This window comes from Eleutherodactylus coqui, chromosome 4 (genome assembly GCF_035609145.1).
Source record: "Eleutherodactylus coqui strain aEleCoq1 chromosome 4, aEleCoq1.hap1, whole genome shotgun sequence".
NCBI lineage: Eukaryota > Metazoa > Chordata > Amphibia > Anura > Eleutherodactylidae > Eleutherodactylus > Eleutherodactylus coqui.
Genome location: NC_089840.1, coordinates 77,946,424 through 77,966,839, shown reverse-complemented (window position 1 = coordinate 77,966,839; position 20,416 = coordinate 77,946,424).

Sequence of the window (20,416 nt, the reverse complement as noted above, 5' to 3'; positions counted from 1 at the left end):
CACGCTGCAACTTTTCCTCCACGAGCGGAAATCGCAATTGGTTTCCACTCGTGTGCAGGAAGAATTGATTTCCCATAGCATGCTATGGACAGTGTGTGCTGCAGATCCGCGGTGCAGTTGCCCGCCGCTGATTCCGCAGCAATAATCCTCCTGTGTGCAGGCGGCCTTAGGAAGGAAAATGTTACTATGTTTTTTATAAACATAATATAAATAATTCCCACAGCAGAGAGGTTACTGATTTACTATGAATGGTAGATATGAACAGGAGCTACCTGAACGCTTGAATAGGTTAATGAGTACTTTGAAGTACAACACGCTGCAGGAGGTAACATGCCAATGTCATGAGGAACACGCCGAAAAGGCTTTATTGCAACTTTACATACTATTTGTGTTATTATAGTGATTTGCACCTTTCAGCACCTACATAGTGAGCTCATATGTATCATTAATCCCACACCTGGCATGATCCTGACAAACTACACAATCTAGCAATATGAGGCACAGGAATGAAAATATGCTTTACACACAAATAAGCCCCTCAATTACTGGTACGTGCTTTTCATGGCTGTTTTTATTGAAAACATGTTTGTTATGAGATCAGACTCGTACAAGGAAGGTATCTATCTCAAAAAAATTACTTAACATTCTTCTCCGAACTATAAAACAGATTACTTCTTTGTGTAAGAATAGACAAGTAGGAGATTTTTATACCGTACAGTAAGTGGTACCAGATTCCCTTTAAGTAATTGCATAATTACTTGAAGGGAATCTGTGATATTGAACATGAAGTCCTATCTGCAGGCAGCATGTTATAGAGCTGGAGGGGTTGAGCCGATTGGTGTAGAGTTTTGTGGGAAAAGATTCAGTATAACTTATATTGTGTGCATTTAAATCTCTGCTCCTCTTGGGCTTAGGAGTCCAGTGGGCGGTCCTACTTGGTAATTGACAGCCTTCCCTTTATATCTATGCATACTGAGATAGCTGTCAATCATTGATAGGTTTTTTGACTTTCTTTGGATCCACATTGGGGGGTAATTGACTGAACTTGATAGATATATGTCTTTTTTTCCCAGTCTTACACACTATGTTACTATGTATTAAGTTTTAGCAAAGTATCCATTGGCATGATGGTATGTTCCCACGTGGTAGATTTGTTGCCGTTTTTTCTGTGACATCTGAATGTATGGATGGATTGATTTTATTCTGTAGTATGTGCATGGATTCATGTGAGCCTCATTCACATGAGTGTGACAAAAGCAACAAGTTCTGCAACAAATCTGCAGTGTCTGAACATATCCTAAATCATGTTGGAAATTAGAATAAAGGCGAGTACTGATAACTTGTAATACTACATCCTCCCAGAAAGATTTGCTGACTACCTATAAATTTGACTTAGAAAACTCCAACATTGTGTGGCGTGAGAATTCCATAATCTCACTGCTCTTACAGTAAAGAATCCTATTTTGTACTGATGATGGAGACAGATTTACACCTGACCATAAGGTGTGCGAAGACAAGACATTTATTGCTCTGCTCTTCCCTTTCTGCTCACAGCCCAGAAGGCATTATTTTTATGCGCGACGTGAGTTGGTGAGTGGCTGCAGCAGTTAGATATCCCTGATGTCGGTGATATCATCACTCCTGCAGGAAGTAAAGAGCAATGGTGGACCAAGCACCAGCAGAACAGGAATTGTGCAGGATCATGTGAGGTAAGTATGACTTCTTTTATGTTTTTCCAGTCTGGTGAGCAGACTTGCAAAAATTATTTTTCCTGGATAACCTCTGTTCCTTACATACTGAATTATATGAGAGGGAACCTGCTGAAATGAAGAGATTTGTATACTATGGCAGTCTATCTACTCAGCCCAGAAGCTACTGCCAGCAGCAAAGCCAGGAGACTAGTAAGTCGCGTGCACTGTGCAGTCCACTCTATCTGTCCACCGCCACTCATTTGCCCCAAGAGAATCCATCACACCTCATAAAATCACTTTAAAATTCCTATAAAGCTGCACAGTATTTTTCCATGCATCATGGCCAAATCAGTGAAAATCATTTTGTAGCAATGTTCACAAAATTACAAGAAAGCAATGAGATGTGATGACAATGTCTGGATAATCCCATAGATTTCCTTCAGACACTTCTTTGTGGCATAATTTTTTTGACTTGTAAAAAAATGACCATGAATTTTGGGCATTTTTTACAATCGTTTTTGGGTGGTCTTTTTTATATACATTTTTAATGCATTTTTTGATTCCTATAGAAAAGCCTATAGGAAAACAGAAGAAAAAACACTATACCTAGAACATGCCATGTTTTGAAAAAAAATGCAACTAAAAGTAATTAAAAACAACACAAGCCCCAAGACGTGTGTTGTATGTCCCCTCGCTGTAAAAAAGTAAAGATTTCTATACACATGTAGTTATCATATAACATTGTCATATAGCTATTGTAAGGCCCGCTTAACAAAATTTGTGCAATATGCAGAAATAGAACCCATTGATTTCTGCGTATTTGCACACAAAAGGTCCCTATAGAAGTCAATGTGGGAGTGCGCAAATGTGATTGCAATACGCAAGGAGATACGTGAAACACTGAGTAATTGCACAGGAAAAATATACATCAGGAACTCATTAAAGGCCCATTTACAATGGACCAATGTCAGGCGAACATACTCACTCCAATGCTGCAACACAGGAGCGAGTATCGCTGGCTCTCTGACAAAGCGGCCAGAAGGGGGCGGGGCAGCTGGAGGAGATTTCTCTCCTTGCTTTCCCTGGCCCCTCTCCATTCACTTAACTGTTCAGTACTGAACGGCTGCTGTTTACACTGAACGATCAACGTTCAGTTCATTGTATAGGCTGCATAAAATCCTGAACAATGACCGTTCAGTGTGAACAGCAGCCGTTCAGTACTGGTTCTGCTAAGATTCCCAAAACATTCCTTAGGACAAAGCCCTTACTCACTGGGTTAAGCAGCAGTATAACACAACCTCCTCTCCGATCTTGGCAGCAGGCTCACAGAATACGTACAGGTAGGCTTGAACAGACTGTCCTCTGTAGGATGGTAGCGCAGACTGATACTGGTGTATCTTGACGCCACCGGAAGCTAGGGGTGTGACAGCTGTCACCAGGACTGAATGCCCCTAGTTTGGGATTGGCTGTCAAGAAACAGCAGTAACGGGCAGGGGAGAGCCGACAGGACACTGATCTGATCCAGAGGCCGAAGCGCAGACCCCGCCGGCCAGAAGAGCCCATCTGCCCGGGGCTGCATGGAGAAAGTCCTGAGCACAGAGGGGATGCCGGGAAGTGTGAGCGCCACTCCGCCGCTGAGCCACCAGAAGGAATTACAGCGGCAATGAGCCCTGAGGGGAGGCCGAAGCACAGACCCCGCCTGACAGAAGGTCCCATCTGTGTCAGGGCTGCATGAAGAAAGGCTTAAGCACAGAGGGGATGCTGGGGACCGTGAGAGCCGCTGAGCTGCCATAAGGAAATACAGCGGCAGTGATCCGGCGGGGCGGGCTGCACGGAGGCAGACGGACGCGCTAAGCGAGGCCAACTGTGAGAGCTGGTCCACCGCTAGCGGACATGCCAGGAGACTACTGTAGCCTCAGAACAGTCACAGTCTCAGCGGGGACACGACATAGTAAGTGTAATGTGCCGGTGGCCAAGCTCCCTAATGCTTCCCCCTGTGGTCAGTGTTCCCCGCTGTCGCCAATGTAGTATCTTGATGCCACTGTGCACAGCCAATGGGAAGCTAGGGGCTAGAGGGCGTTCACTGCAACCGTGCCAGGTCAGTCCCTAGCTTCCGCTGGCGTCAAGATACACCAGTACCGCTCAGACTAGCCAGGAATGTACAAGCCGCCTCATGGTCTGAGTCTCGGTAAGCAGCGCTGTACAGCAGGATAGTCTCAGCGGGAGAAGGAGACAGGGGAGTGCACACCAAAGGCTCCAAGGGCTGCAATACCAATACCCAGCAGCAAGCCAGAAGTAAATCAGAAGGTTTTTCCTGCACAGCTCAGGACTCTCAAATTTAGAAGAGAATCATTGTATTTCACATAAAATGATGTGGAGGACCATATTCAGCCCGTGGACCTTGAGTTCGATACATGTGCTTTAGGCCACTTCCACACTGGCTACAAAATCGTGCGATTTCGTAGCAATGCGACATCGCTACAAAACACATGTATGTGAAACCCATGGTTTTAAAAGTGTTCTTTCAGATGAGGGATGTAGCCTGCGACATTGCTAGAATACAAAATCGCGGCATGCTCTATACAACCGCGATTTGTTATGTTTTGTAGCCCATGTTTCCCTAAGCAGTTTTCATACGATGCAATGCAATTTTTACAGTAGGAAACACTACTGTAAAAGCCCTAAAATAAGCCCTAGCTGCAATAAAAAAACCCAGATACATCAGCTAACAGCCGCTGTCACACTTCTCCACAGCTCCCTGGCAGTTGTCTTCAGTCTTCAGGCAATTCCTCCTGGTTCGGTGTTTGAAAAACGCTGCCTCCAAGAAGCACTGCCTCCGATTGGTTCTCGAGCGCCGCGCTCGATGAACCAATCACAGCCATTCAGAGCCAGCGCTCGATGATAGCACTCTTTAATAGCCACAAATTCCTGTTTAGATAAATTATTATGACTCTTCTGAAACTTTTACGAAGAAATGGTTTGGGGAGATGGAAGTAGCACGTCATTTTTTTTAAAATGGTTCACAAGCTGTAAATGGTCCATCTCAGAGGAAATTAGTAGAAGTGATTCGCACAGAAAAAAAGTCAGACTTCTTCAAAAAGAAACATTCTGGATTTATAATTTAGATACTGCTGTTCCTAGGAGCCTAAGCGAAATTTGTAATGTGAAGGTTTTCCTATAGGTGAGAGAAGGTGTGTGCTGTAAATTAGCGTAAGGGGTACCCCTTACGCTAATTCACAGCACACACCTTCTCCCCTAAGTATGCTTGTATAAAGGAAAATGTAAGAGAATGTATGCTGTATTATACAGTTTGGGTTTTAACCCTTTCCAATCCACTGTCTGACGTCTAAAGATATTCTGATTGAAGGCTGTAAAGCTCTGATGTCGTAAGACGTCCGGCAGGGTATTCTTACTGTATATTTCTGGCCGCTCTGTTGTCGGGGCCTCTCCAGCATGTCCAATACCACAGTACTGGCTCTAGCCAGTAGGTGGCGCCATTGTATAACAGCAGAAAGCGAAAAACCCCTAGGAAACTCTGAATCCAAAATTGGATTGCAAAGGGTTAACAGCTGATGTAAAAGATCCCGTTTTTTTTAAAATGATATTGGTGGAGGACACACATTGCTCAGGTCTGAAAAAGGAGGAAGAGCTCAAAAAAACGTTACTGTTTAGTAGTAGCATGTGTCTTCACCCCACTGTACTGCCTCTGAATTAATGTCAGGCCTGCCAAAAGAACCTCTTACACTTGGGTGAAATGCTTTAATTTTGTTGTGCAAGTCTTTAAAAACCTTACCATAGAGTAAATGAAGTGCAAGTGATATCAGTGTTTGCTATCGTGCTGTGGATTTTTTTGCTGTGGAAAATCTATGACAAATCTGTGTGAACATGCCTTGATTGTGGAAAAACTTGTAAAAGTTTGTACACTCTGTAGAATTTTCATTTTCCCCTTCTCACTACTTATTGTTACTTTTCTTGATTACCAGGAAACAAAGATTATGCAAACAAATGCTTAGAAACCTGGGAACTTTGCAGGATAAGAAATTCTGGGTCATCATGTTGTTACAGTTGAGAGGAAGAAATGAGTGATATCTTGCACATAATTCCATGGCACTGTTTATACATCTTCTCAAAGGTCATCCAGCAGGTGGTCTCATCCAGCCTTCACATACTTCTCAGAGATGTAGCAGTTGCAATGGATTTAGTTGAAAGTGCAAACTGCCATTTATTATAGTCAACAATACAGACTTTATTGGTTCCACTCAGTCTCAGAGCTCTTTTATATGAATGTATGGGCATTTGCACGAACCTGAGCACTTCGTATTTGCGGAACGATCGAGACTTTTTTTCGCGCATAGTGGCGAATTTTACTGTACTTTTTCTGCCTACATGGTATGTTTATTTACGCTCAGAAAACCAAGACACACTGCTTGAAATGGCTAATTAATCCAATGCATTCCAGATATATTCTTTTTCCAGCGAAATTATGAAGCATATTACGCATCTCCTTGGGCAATATGCGTGCATTTACGCAACCACCATTGACTTCTATGGGGACCCTTAGCGCAAATGCGCAGAAGAGTAGAGCATGCTACATTTTTTTGTGTGACCCAATTATGCACGCAAAATACGGAAATGTGAACAAATCCATTAAAATCAATGGGTTCTATTCTCTGCATATTGCGCAAGTAAATACGTACGCAAATATGCCCGCGCGAAGGAGCCCTTTTTCTCAGCACATGGGAAAAAGACTTGGGAATACTAATAGATCATAGACTGAACATAAGTCAACAATGTGATGCAGCAGCCAAAAAGGCAAACACAATTCTGGGATGTATTAAGAGAAGCATAGAGTCTAGATCACGTGAGGTAATTATCCTCCTCTACTCTTCCTTTTAGTCAGACCTCATCTGGAATACTGGGTCCAGTTCTGGGCACCCCACTTTAAAAAAGATATAGACAAACTGGAGCAAGTTCAGAGAAGAGCTACCAAGATGGTGAGTGGTCTGCAAATCATGTCCAATGAGGAACGGTTAAAGGATCTGGGAATGTTTAGCTTGTAAAAAAGAAGGCTGAGAGGAGACTTAATAGCTGTCTACAAATATCTGAAGGGCTGTCACACTGCAGAGGGATCAGTCCTATTCTCATTTGCACAAGGAAAGACTAGAAGCAATGGGATGAAACTGAAAGGGAGGAGACACAGATTAGATATTAGAAAAAACTAAGGGAGGGTGATCAATGAGTGGAACAGGTTACTACGGGAGGTGGGGAGTTCTCCTTCAATGGAAGTGTTCAAGCAAAGGCTGGACAACTATCTGTCTGGGATGATGTAGTGAATCCTGCAGTGAGAAGGGGGTTGGACCCGATGACCCTGGAGGTCCCTTACAACTCTACCATTCTGGTTGGACCCGATGACCCTGGAGATCCCTTACAACTCTCCCATTCTGTGATTCAGATTTATCTATTTTTGTAATTCTATACATTACATTACGCATGTGACAAAAGGAAATGTATTCCCTCTTACTCCAGATTCATTTTTTTCCTAGTTTTTATACAGGGCCCCCAATAGTTTTGTGAGGCATTGTACATACAGTCACACAGGGAATTAATCTTTCAATGAGGCAAAAAGGAAAACGTAGACAATATAATTAAGGCCGGTTTCACACGGGCGGCAAAATCACGAGATTTTCTTGCAACATTTCAAGAAAAAAATCGTGGATTGCTAAATATTACCGTGATTTGCGAGGTTTTGTAGCCCATGTTTCCCTATGGACCCTTCCTATGTGTTGCATCGCGCCGCAGGAAAACATGTTTTTCATGTGGTGCAGTGCGATGCAACTTTTACAGTAGGAAATCCTAGCTGCCTAAAATAAAAAAACAAAAGAAATACATCACTTAAGAGGCGAACCATTGAATGGCTGTGACTGTTCCTCGAGCGCTGGCTCTGATTGGCTGAGCGCCGCGGCGGTCGGCCAATCTGAGGCAGAGCTTCCTGGAGGTGGGGTATTTTCGAAAGCCTGACCAGGAAGCTATGCTGGAGAACTTCAATCAAGTGCCAGGGAGCTTCGGAGACGTGCACCAAAGTCGGAGAGCGCCTCTTAGGTGATGTATTTCTTCTTTTTTTTTTTTTTAGGCAGCTAGGGGTTATTTTCAGGGTAGAGATTATATTTTAAGCAACCCCCCCCCCCCCCCAAAAAAAAATAAAAAAATCTTTGCACGTGGTGCTACAAAGTTGAATTCCATCAATCAAGTGCCATTGGTATACCAGATGTGAAACCAATTTACCTTTTGTTTTTCATCACCGAAAATAGAAGCAAAAGGCTTTGAGGGACATTTATTAATATATTGTGTGCTATTAAAATAAATGTATCACTGACAATCTGAATCATGTGGTTCATGACCCGTTACTGTGTGGCTAGCCATGGGAGTCCTGAGTTGTAACCATATACACTGGTAATTAACAATATTGCAGACATATCCTGGCCATCAAATAGTGCCAGTTCGGATGGCATAATACTAGATGTAATACTTTCAACACATGATGCTAGGTCTATATGGCGGCTTTACAACAACTTATTCCACAGCGCTTTCAGGTAACTTATTTATAACCCCCACCAAGCTGTGTACTCATTTTATCAACCTCGGAAGGATGAGTCAACCTTGATCCAGCTAACTGAACCATGCGGGGATTGAACTTGCAACATTCATGTTATGAGCAAGAGCGTAGGACTGCCTTTTTGCTGCCTTAACACTCTGCACCACACAAGCCTCTATGGTGCAATGCATGGTGCAATGCATGGTGCGAGGCCAAAGATTGCACTATAGCCCTGATACATTGCATCTGAATGCAAGTTATCTGGTTATCAGGTCTGGATATCTTGCAATTGTCAAGTTGCTACAACTAGCTAGTTATGACATGAGCATATTCACTTTTGTGACATTTGCAAGGCCATAGTGCAATCTTTGGCCACATGACAAGTGTCACACCCAAAGATACCGTATAGCCCTAACCTAAAAATCTCTTTCCATCTTTTAGTTGAATGTGGCTTCTGACCATTAATCAAAGTTGAATCCCAAAAGCAGGGGGTTCTTGTGTCCCTCTATTCATGTCACTGTGGAATCACTACACCCACCCATAGTGATGTCAGATTGAATAGAATGGCGGTTGCTCATGGGTGGTGTCACTGTATTCATTTCAAAGGGGCTAATGAAAATAACCGAGTACAAGCACTTGGAAATCTTCTGCAGTCCCATTGAAAATTAATAAATTGGCACTGCGCATGGGTGATTGCCGCTCCATTCAATCTCCTCCTCACTATGGCAGTATGGGTTGGATAGGTGATAAAGGTTGTTTTGGGCACTATCCCTTTAATCCCATAGTGAAGCAGCCCTTTTTTTCATTTTTGGTTTTTCCTCCATATCTAAAAAAAAAAAATCATAATTCTTTTATTTATCCATCAACCTAGCTGTCTTGTTTTTGCAGGACGAGTTGTATTTCTCAATAGTACTATTTAATGTACCATATAATGTTCTGAAAATTTTGTTTTAATTTCTAAATCAAGTGAAATGTTTTTACAGCATACAAACTGAAAAAATAAGAAGGTAATTTTATTCGAGTTAGTTTGATTACGATGATACCCAATTTATATACGGTAGTTTTTTTTCCGCTGTACTACTTTTAAAAAATATATCTTTGGAAAAAAAAATAAATGATTTTCTACAGTCATCTTATGACAGCCATAACTTTTTTATTTTACAGTCAATATAGTTGTGTTTCTATTGGTACCATTTTGGAGTTCATATGACTTTGATTGCTTTTCATAAAAGTTTTTCTTGGAGACTGGGTAATTTAAAAAAACGACACAATTCTGGCGTTGTGTATTTTTCTTCTTCTGACAACGTTCACCATGCAGAATAAATAATACAGTACTTTTATAGATTGAACTATTACAGATGTAGTGAATCCAAATATGTTCTTTAGTATGATTTTTATGTATAAATATGGGAAAAGAGGGTTTTTAAAAACTTTTATTACTCTTTATTTTTTCTAATAATTAATTACACTTTACTCATTTTTATATTTTTTTTTAGTCCCCATAGGGAACTTAAGCTTGCGATCATTTGATCACTCATTTACTGCGGGCTCCTGCATGTGGAATCCGACCCGTTCGTGTGCAGGCAGCCTAAGAGAAACAAAGTAATCTTGCAAATTCGATACCTTTTTAATGGCTAACAAAAAGAGGTGCCTGAGGAAGAACCCCAAGTAGGTTTGAAAGCTTGCTGTAACATCATTACTTTTTGTTAGGCATTAAAAAGTATCATATCTACAAGATTACTGTTTCTTTTACTGAGAACCTTCACATTTTAATAGGCAATCATTCATAAGGCTCTAGGCTGCTACGACAATTAATCAGCACCTTGCAAACTCATCGTGGGAAGGGGTGGCGTTTGGGCCATTTACATGCCGCTGTAAGAATTGACAGCAGCGTTTAAGGGGTTAACAGCCGCAATCAGAATTCATGCTGCTCATGGATTTTGCATGCGGGTGTTGGCCATCATAGACAGCCGGCACCCACTGTGTATGGAGCGGGATTGGCTTCCATACAAAACCCTCCCATGACATAACTGTAACCTCTAGGAATATGAAGCAGTTAACTGTATTCTGTGCAGATTTCCCAGCCAAGCATTAGTCACTGTCTCCATATTTAAAACATCCTATCAGCTTTGAACTTAGTGAAGTGTTGGAGGTGTTAATTGGCTTTTCAGAAGCTGATACTATAAATTTTCCCCGTATCTGTATGAGATGCAGAGTTTAGCTGCAATTATTAACTCCTACATGTCAGCGTCAAGTTTTGAGATCACTCAGTGTTTGGTGATAATGCCTCTGATTTAGCTAGACATATAGAAGGCTACAAGATTTGAAGAATATCATGTATGTGTGTGGAGGTTGTATGGCTGTAGCAAAGGTTTTGATGAGAATCCACATAAAGACATTTTTTGACATATATTAAAATATAAGATGCATATTTACAGACCTCAGTGGGCACTGAAAAGCTCTTTGGTTCACTGATACTTCAACGGATTATTGCTGCACTGCATATATTTCTCATTACACACTATACTACATATTTCAGATACAGTATATTATTGTCCTATACAAATGCAATGACACAACATCTGTATATTATTACAGACATTTAGCCAGTCCTATTGCCCTCTGAACCAACACACACCATGCACTAACAGCTGAATCGCCAAAGTACTGTTTCTGGTTATATATAACATTGTCTATGAGTCTCACGTTCTTTCTAAGGAGAGTGTATAGTAAGATATGATCATTCCTGTTGTTGCCCCTTTCCTATCTCAGCACTGCCCAGTTATGATAGTGTTAATTGACAACCCACAGCTCAAATTTTCCATGGATGTAGAGTCTTCCCTTGATTCCCAATGTTTATCTAATCAGGCGTGTGAACAGTACCCGGCTCCTCTTCTCCATCTCATTCTCTGAGTACTTTTTAATCATCTACTCTTCCTTAAAATAACTGAAGAGCTGTTATTTTCTCAGCTTCCCAGCACTAAGTTTCCTACATTTTCGTGGAACTCTTAAAGTGGTCAAAGCTGACATAACTGAATGGATAGAATGAGTTCATCTTTCGGAACATTCGTAGATGCTTATTTCAAACTATAAGCTGCATATTTGTTCTATTACACTAACTCATCATTCATTTCCATATTCAATAATAAGAGCCGTAGGAGGAGGACAGGTTCTTGGATAGTTTTGTAATCTAGACAATTATACATCTCCATTGCATTAATAATCACAGATAATAAATATCGGAGAGGCAGTTTTGTAGGATGGATTATTTTTGTACAAAAGCACTATCTTGATGAAACAGGAAAGAACCTGCTCTAAATTTTCTTCAGAGGAAGCATGGTCATTCCATTGTAGTCAACAGTACGCAAAAAATATAGTCAATTTATCATAGTCATCGAAAGCAATTGCCACTTTGCTCTAAAGATCAAGGGTATCACAGTTGTTGAACTCCCACCGATCAGACATTTATGGCATTGTATTAAGGGCATTGTATTGGCTTATGGCATTGTTAGGCATAGATGGCCAGATTAAGAAATAGTATTGTTTTTACCATATTATAAGGGGTAGCTTTGGAGATGCAGTAGGTACCGAAATTGTATATTTATCCTGCCTTCTTGCCTACAAAAGTTGGAAAAATAAACCAAAGTAAGGGAGGCTTTAGACTAGACTACTGTTGGGTGCTTAAGTGCCCGACAGCCGTCCCAACGACTATCTCTGCTGTACTTTCATACAGGAATGATAGTAATTCAGTGAAAAGATGAATGACTGCCTGTTTATACTGAGCAAGAAGATGCTCACTAGTCATTCCGTTTCAGCTTACTCAGTGAGCCAAATTCAACCAACTAGCGACTACTGAGCGACTTCTCACTCAATACCCTGTCAGGTGCCGTGTTTACATGGTCTGATAGTCACTAGAGATGAGCGAACGTGCTCGGCCACGCCCCTTTTTCGCCCGAATACCGCGATTTTCGAGTACTTCCGTACTCGGGCGAAAAAATTCGGGGGTCGCCGTGGCGGCGCGGGGGGTTGCAGCGGGGAGTGGGGGGGAGAGGGAGAGAGGGCTCCCCCCTGTTCCCCGCTGCTACCCCCCACGCCGCCACGCCTCTCCCCGCCCCCCGGCGCACCCGAGTACTTTTCACCCGAGTAGTGAAGTACTCGAAAATCGCGGTGCTCGATTGCGAAATCGCCCTTACCGAGTACGTTCGCTCATCTCTAATAGTCACCCATAACTGCTCATTTCAGCAATTATTTGTTCAACTATTGGCCTGTGTAAAAGTACCTTAAGACACAAGTTTCACATCAACCAATTTTTCTAAGAACATTATTTAGATAAATTCTCTATTTCCCAATTCTAATTCATCTTTTATTTAAAGGAGTATTCTGGGATTTTTTTAATTTTTACTATTGATGGATGACAGGTCATGAAAAGAAGACTGGCGGAGACCTGCCACTCGGATTCCCACTGATCAGTTGAAATCAATGGGAGCTGTGTCTGTAATACCAACTTGGACCACTGTGCTACAGTCAGCATTTTCTGCTTTCTGTGCTGACCACAGTGGGATTCAGCTGATCAGCAGAGTTTCGAGCAGCAGGTCCCCGCTGATCACTGATCATCTATTGATGACCCGTTAGTCATTAATAGAAAGCATTTTTAAAAATCCCAGAATGCCTCTTTAATTTTCATGAGCTACTGACAGTGGTTTAATATTCATTTTTAACCTTTTTTGTTTGGATCAAAACTGAAACATCCCAGATTAGAAAAGGTTGTGGGCACCATGGTGGCTTAGTGGTTAGCACTTTTACCTTGGAGCGCTGGAGTCCTGGGATCGAAGTAAACAAGGACAACAGCTGCATGGAGTTTGTATATTCTTTATACTACAAAAACATACTGATAGGTTAAAGCAGCCCATTGGTCCTGTGACAAAATTTGTCAGGGACCAAAGTGGGGGAGATGTATTACCTGCCGCTCTCTTTTCTCCCTGGTCTGCAACTGATCTGCTTGTTCCTGGAGCCCCTCTTAATTATTCCATTATAGCTATGGCGATTCTTAGTCTACCCAATGCCCACTGAGCATTGCTGGTGTATCAGTAGTTAACACATGAACAGCGCTGGCCAATCCAAAAGCAGTATGCCATATCTCAATACCGATGCACTGTGTACATCGAGTTGTGGCAGGAGCGCCATGCCAATTTTGTAAGAATGAAGAAAGTCCTCAGGAACAGACCAATAAGCAGCAGAATGGGAAGAAAGGATGGCACCAGCTAATATAGCTCCCACCCTACTTGGATAAATTTTGTCTGTAGGCCTGGAGGGTCACTTTAATTGTCTTCCTATGAAATTAGCCATGCTTCTTATCTGAAATGTAATCATTTCTGGACAACGCCGTGGAATATGTTGGCGTGATAAAATCAACAAAATAAATAATTAAAAGCTAGATCTCATATAAAAAGTAAAAAGTGAAGCATTTCTTACATTAACAAAAAACAATCCAACTGTAGTTTTTTAATCAGCATTTTAAAAGTTAACTAAGAAGTTGGAATATGGCTTCTTGCAGAGGACAATAGTTCAGCTTTGTTTTTACATTGATTTTTATACATGAGGTCTGAGGTGTTGTGGAAATATCTTTAGTGTGTACTGCTGAGTTACTGGCTGCCTGACTGACAAGAATACATAATAAGCAACAGATAGCAATGTTAACTGTTCACTATCTCAGGTCTATTGCAGTTGGGGCTCTGAAATCCCACCCCAGACATGGCAGCAAGCAAAAAGATGCAAACTTTTATTTTTTTTTGCTGAAAAGCAAACTATGAGGGTAATGGAGAAGTAAAAAATTGAAATAGCCAAAACAAGCAAAAACAAGCATTATTCATAAACAGGAAATGACTGAAGTCATTCCAGGATAATTTAATTAAAATTTTCAGTTCTGTAAAATGTTTCCAAATGTCCAAGTGATAAGCTGAACACGTAGCCTGGCCATAAAAATGTCCGCTGTGATTACATAATGCTATAAAGCAGTTCTACACGTAGTTTTCACGGTGATCATATTTTTATAACTCTAATGGTCTGTAGCAAAATAAACAACAGTCCGGCCAATTCTGTGATGTAACTGACTGGCCCTTCTGTGAGTGCTGCTGAGAATTACGGGCAAGTGAGTGCAGATCAGACATTCTAGTCCTAATCCTTTAAAGTGTTTAAACACCCAATTAAACGTTGGCCAAAGGATGTAAAACCAGTAACTAAAGCAAATTGGCCACCATGAAGCACAGGGTTCGAGGAAGGACAACCAGTGAATCGGCAACAGGGTTTTGAGAATACAAGAATCAATGATGTGCACGGTGAGTTAGTCCATCTGCTCTAATCACAAAGAAGAGTGACTGTAGCACAGATTGCTAAAAAAAAGTTAATGCTTGCTATAATGTCAGAAAACACAGTGCATCTTAGCTTGCTGCACATAGTACTACATAGCCGCAGATTGAATTGCCCATGCGGACACCTGTCCACTGCCCAAAACTCATACAATGGGTGCATGAACATCAGAACTGGACCATGGAACAATGGAAGAAGGTGGCTTGGTATGAATGAAGTTTTACATTGCAGCACCCCAGATGGACACCCTGGACACCTGACATACGTGGGGAGCTGGTAGGGTTAAATGATGGCTTGTCACGGCGGCACTTACCAGGTTCCTTTCCCAGAGGGATGACACGCAGCCAAGGCCAGAGTATATCTGCAGATCACCAAAGACACCCCTAGGATAGGGAATGCCAATAAACAGGATGATGGGGGTAGTAGTTGTCACGGGTGACGCCACCGTTCCTACACACCGATATGATATACGGCAGAGAATAATTACAGACACAATTTCTGAGTACCTTGGGTCCCTAGGAATGGCTAGGGCCTAGTATAAAATTTACTTGAATAAACTTGTAGATAACAATTTTACATGGCAAATTAAGTACGATCTTCACAGTGCAGGCAACTCAAGAGATCAGAGGTCGGGGAGGGAACACAGGTAAAAGCGGTCCTACAGTCCATATTATGTGTCAGGTACCGCTCCTGAACAGGGAGCACGCCGGAGGAGGAAGGGGATGGGGGGTCACTCCACAAACACTCTGGCAGTAACTATTGACTTTTAGGAATTGCACCCTGCACTGGAGACACATGGGTGTCACTTAGTAGCATGCTTTTACTCGGTGATCCTGGATTTGGACACCTGCATAGGAAAACTTGAAGACTTAAATTAGTACCTCTGCACTGGCCTCTCTTACAGAATTACTTACGAATGCTCTCTCTTATGCTTGGGGCTCATGCCACTCACATTCAGATTTTAACTGCTACGGGATATCTCTCCTCCTGTTCCATCTTCACCACAAGGAAGCTGAAGGTGCTTCCATGTGGCTCTGTGTTAGGTAATTTTTGAACTCTCTGAGCACTGGAAGATGGAACTCCTTTCCCGCTCTCAAGCACTCCTATTTATACCCTCACTCATACCACATGACATGACAGACTGGATACATTTACAGTCAGACTATGATTTTATTAAGGTTAACCCCTCAAGTGCCGCAGCTGTGCAACACACACACTGGAAATAACAAGACAGGTTTGCACAGTTCACCTACATAAGACAAACATGTATGACATACATGGGGGGATGTACTCGGCCACTACAGTTCCCCCCTACTTAAAAATAAGATGCCCCCGGCGCCTCCAAAACAGAGTGTATACATCCGGAGTCGGGCCATCTGTATTACTTTCCTCCCCTTTAAGAACACACTGCACAGTCACAGAGTGTGCAAGGCAAAACCTGTAAACACAACTTCTACCCCTGGTTACCTATATGTTAGGATGTACCCACTGCTAGTGTACTGTGACTAAAAGAAGTGTCATATCTATGTGTGGCTTTTTATTTATGAAAGCGTGTAAAGGACTATGACTTGCAAGTACTTTTGTGAAAAATCTACTAGGGTGAACAGAATTCAAAACCACTAGTATTGCTATGGCGCGTCCTATATAACTTTGCTCCAAAGACTAGAGATATAAGATCAGTGGAATGAACATCACCGTTTCTTACTGAGAAAGAAACACACTGTTAACAAACATAAAAACATGAAAGGATGACTGGCAGGAAAAAGAGCAAAAGTTATCATCAGCGGAGCAGTCAGTAGCTTGTGTCAATACCGCTGTTGGCTATTTGTGAAGAGGTGAATGAAAGGACCCGCCCTCTGAGACAGGATAGAACGGGCTGCAAACACTAAGACAGGACTAAAGGGTAACACAAGAAAGCCTCCAGTCATACACATATAAAGCAATCATACCATGCACACAGTCTCAAGCATACGGTGATATTACTAAACTAGCATTTCTAAATTAGCATTAATTGATTATATTTAAACTAGACATTAGTATGCATGAGAATAATAAATGACTTTAAAGAAAAAAATTACTTTAGAGAGCATGAGCAGGCGAATTTTAAACATGAGTGCGCCTTTACTTTCTCCTCCTGCATATTTCTTAAACATTATACACGTTACAAAAAAAAGTATAACGCTTCAATGTGAAAAACAGGGACATAAGTTTAAAGTCTTTGTTATTTTATAAGGATCATGAAGGGGGAAACAAAGAAAACAATGTCTCTTACGTAAAGAGTCTTAGAAGGTAAACAGAGTCTTATGGGAAATGGAAATTATTCTGTGGCAGCAACAGTCTTCCAATTTCCACCCACTGATTCTCCCTATTTTCTGCATCAGCCGCAACTGCTGCAGGACCATCACCTACTAGCGACTCCTCATCGTGCTCCAACCTTAAGGAGCTAGTAGAAGGAGAAGTGGATGCAGTGTCCATGCTAATTGCAGGGGACGCAGCAGGTCTCCTCAGCGGTGTCCGTGAGGGTAGTCCAGCTGGAGTTTGTCGCTCCCTCCCATAAAATGAAACGCGAACTTGGAGTCTCCGTATTCCAAGATGAAGGGTCGGAGGAACTCCGGGATAAAGTCAGTGGATTAGTATCCACGGTGGCTGTCTCGCTTGTGCAGTCACGCTGTTCCTCCAAAAGAAGTACAGAGGTTGGGAAGGCCCCGCGGTCCTCTGGGTGTCAGCCTGTGCTTGTTCGTCCATTGACGTTGTCTCCGTGTGTAGCCAGATTAGCTGAGGATCCTCCTCCCAGTACAGAAGTCGCCTCGTCGGAACCCCTTCCACCACCGCCACGGGGACAGGGCGTAGTCTCTGCACTCTGTGTGAGGAGTCCATCTTAGGTTCAGCTTGGCACAAAGTGTTCTGAGCCCAGGAGTCTGCAGCAGCAGGTAACTTCTCCCACTGTGGACTCCAACAAGTCCATTTAGTAGGGGTGGTCCCCCCTCCATTCTTTGCGCCAGGCCAGGGCGTAGTTCCTTTGGCGCCAAAAGTTTTGGTGGGATCTTTTTGGTGGGAGTGTGCTAGAGAGAAGCCTATTGCATCGGGTGCCATCTTGGCCGGCCCAACCACAAATTGAGTGACAGTCCATTTACTTTATATGGCACAACAGTTCTGATCCAGTTCGTAGTGATACCAAAAATTGGTTTACTGCAGCATCCCAGAGGGACACCCTGGACACTTGACATACGTGGGGAGCTGGGAGGGTTAAGGGATGGCTTGTCACGGCGGCACTTACCAGGCTCCTTTCCCAGAGGGATGACACGCAGCCAAGGCCAGAGTATATCTGCAGATCACCAAAGACACCCCTAGGATAGGGAATGCCAATAAACAGGATGATGGGGGTAGTAGTTGTCACTGGTGACGCCACGGTTTCTACACACCAATATGATATACGGCAGTGAATGATTACAGACACGGTTTCTAAGTACCTTGGGTCCCCAGGAATGGTTGGGGCCTAGCATAAAATTTACTTGAATAAACTTGTAGATAACAATTTTATAGGGCAAATTAGATACAATCTTCACAGTGCAGGCAACTCAAGAGATCAGAGGTCGGGGAAGAAACACAGGATGAAACCAGTCCTACAGTCCACGGTATCTGTCAGGTACTGCGTGGAGACGCGTGGGTGTCACTTAGTAGCGTACTTCTACGTGGTGATCCTGGATTTGCATGGCCGCGTAGAAAAACTTGAAGACTTAAAGGGGTTGTCCCGAGGCAGCAAGTGGGTCTATACACTTCTGCATGGCCATAATAATGCACTTTGTAATGTACATTGTGCATTAATTATGAGCCATACAGAAGTTATAAAAAGTTTTATACTTACCTGCTCCGTTGCTGGCGTCCTCGTCTCCATGGTGCCGACTAATTTTCGCCCTCCGATGGCCAAATTAGCCGCGCTTGCGCAGTCCGGGTCTTCTCCTGTTCTCTATGGGGCTCCGTGTAGCTCCGTGTAGCTCCGCCCCATCACGTGCCGATTCCAACCAATCAGGAGGCTGGAATCGGCAATGGACCGCACAGAAGCCCTGCGGTCCATGGAGACAGAGGATCCCGGCGGCCATCTTCAGCAGGTGAGTATGAAGACGCCGGACCGCCGGGATTCAGGTAAGCGCTGTGCGGGTTGTTTTTTTAACCCCTGCATCGGGGTTGTCTCGCGCCGAACGGGGGGGGGGGGGGGTTTAAAAAAAAAAAAACCCGTTTCGGCGCGGGACAACCCCTTTAAATTAGTACCTCTGCACTGGCCTCTCTTACAAAATTACTTACGAATGCTCTCTCTTATGCTTGAGGCTCACTAAACTCACATCCAGATTTCAATCACTACAGGATATCTCTCCTCCTCTTCTATCTTCACCACAAGGAAGCTAAAGGTGCTTCCATGTGGCTCTGTGTTAGGTGATTTTGGAACTCTGTGAACACCGGAAGATGGAACTCCTTTCCCGCTCTCAAGCACTCCTATTTATACCCTCACTCATACCACATGACATGACAGACTGGATACATTTACAGGCAGACTATGGTTTTATTAAAATTAACCTCTCAAGGGCCGCAGCTGTGCAATACACACACTGGAAATAACAAGACAGGTTTGCACAATGCACCTACATAAGACAAACATGTATGACATATATGGAGGGGACCAAAATGATGTACTGGGCCACTACAACATGATGTGGGCAGGTGTGTTTGTGCATGTCACTTACCTGGGGCAGAGATGGTACCAGGATGCACTTTTGGAAAAAGGTAAGTCGGTGGAGGCATTGTGATGCTCTTAGCAATGTTTTGCTGGGACACCTTGAGTCCTTGCATTTATGTGGATGTTACTTTGACATGTATCATCTACCTAAGTGTTATTGCAGACTAATAACCTGATGGCTCAAAGCTGCTTGGGAGGCACAAGAAAAAGGTAGAATTATAATCAGGTGAAAAATTAACCAATTATACCAGATAATAATCATCATCATTTTCATGTGTAAGTTGATATACAGTCATTAACTGAAACAGTAACAGCTGTATAGGAGACTTAAAACTAGGTTGGGAGCAGCCAAACTCTGCTACAAAGGTGAGATTGTTGAAGACAGTTTCATGTCACAGGTCATACACCATGGCAAGACTGAGCAAAATAACTAGACACAAGATGGTTATATTATATCAACAAGATCTGTGCTATGCTAAGATTTCAAAGCTGACTGAGCTTTCAAGATGTGCTGTTCAAGCTCTTTTAAAGAACAACAAAGAAACAGTCAACGTTTAGGACCGTAGATGCAGTGGTGAGCCAAAGAAACTTAGTGCAGCAGAAGAAAGATATATCATGCTTACTTCCCTTTGAAATCAGAAGATGTCCAGCAGTGCCATCTGCTCAGACCTGAGAGAAACCAGTGGGACCAGGTACACCCATCTACTGCTTGGAGACGTCTGGCCTGAAGTGATCTTCATGGAAGAATTGTGTCCAAAAAGCCATACCTTTTGATGTGAAGTCAAGGCCAAAGGACTCAAGTATGCATTAAAACATAGGAACTGGGGTGAAGGAAATGGCAGCAGGTGCTCTTACTGATGAGTCAAAATTTGAAATATTTGGCTGTAACCGAAGGCAGTTTGTTTTCTGAAGGGCGAAGAGCAGTGCAATGAGTACTGCAGGCAACAGTGAAGCATGATGAAGGTTTCTTGCAAATTTGGGGCTGCATTTCAGAAAATCCATTTGGCCAGGGATCATGGAAGACTTAATCCACCC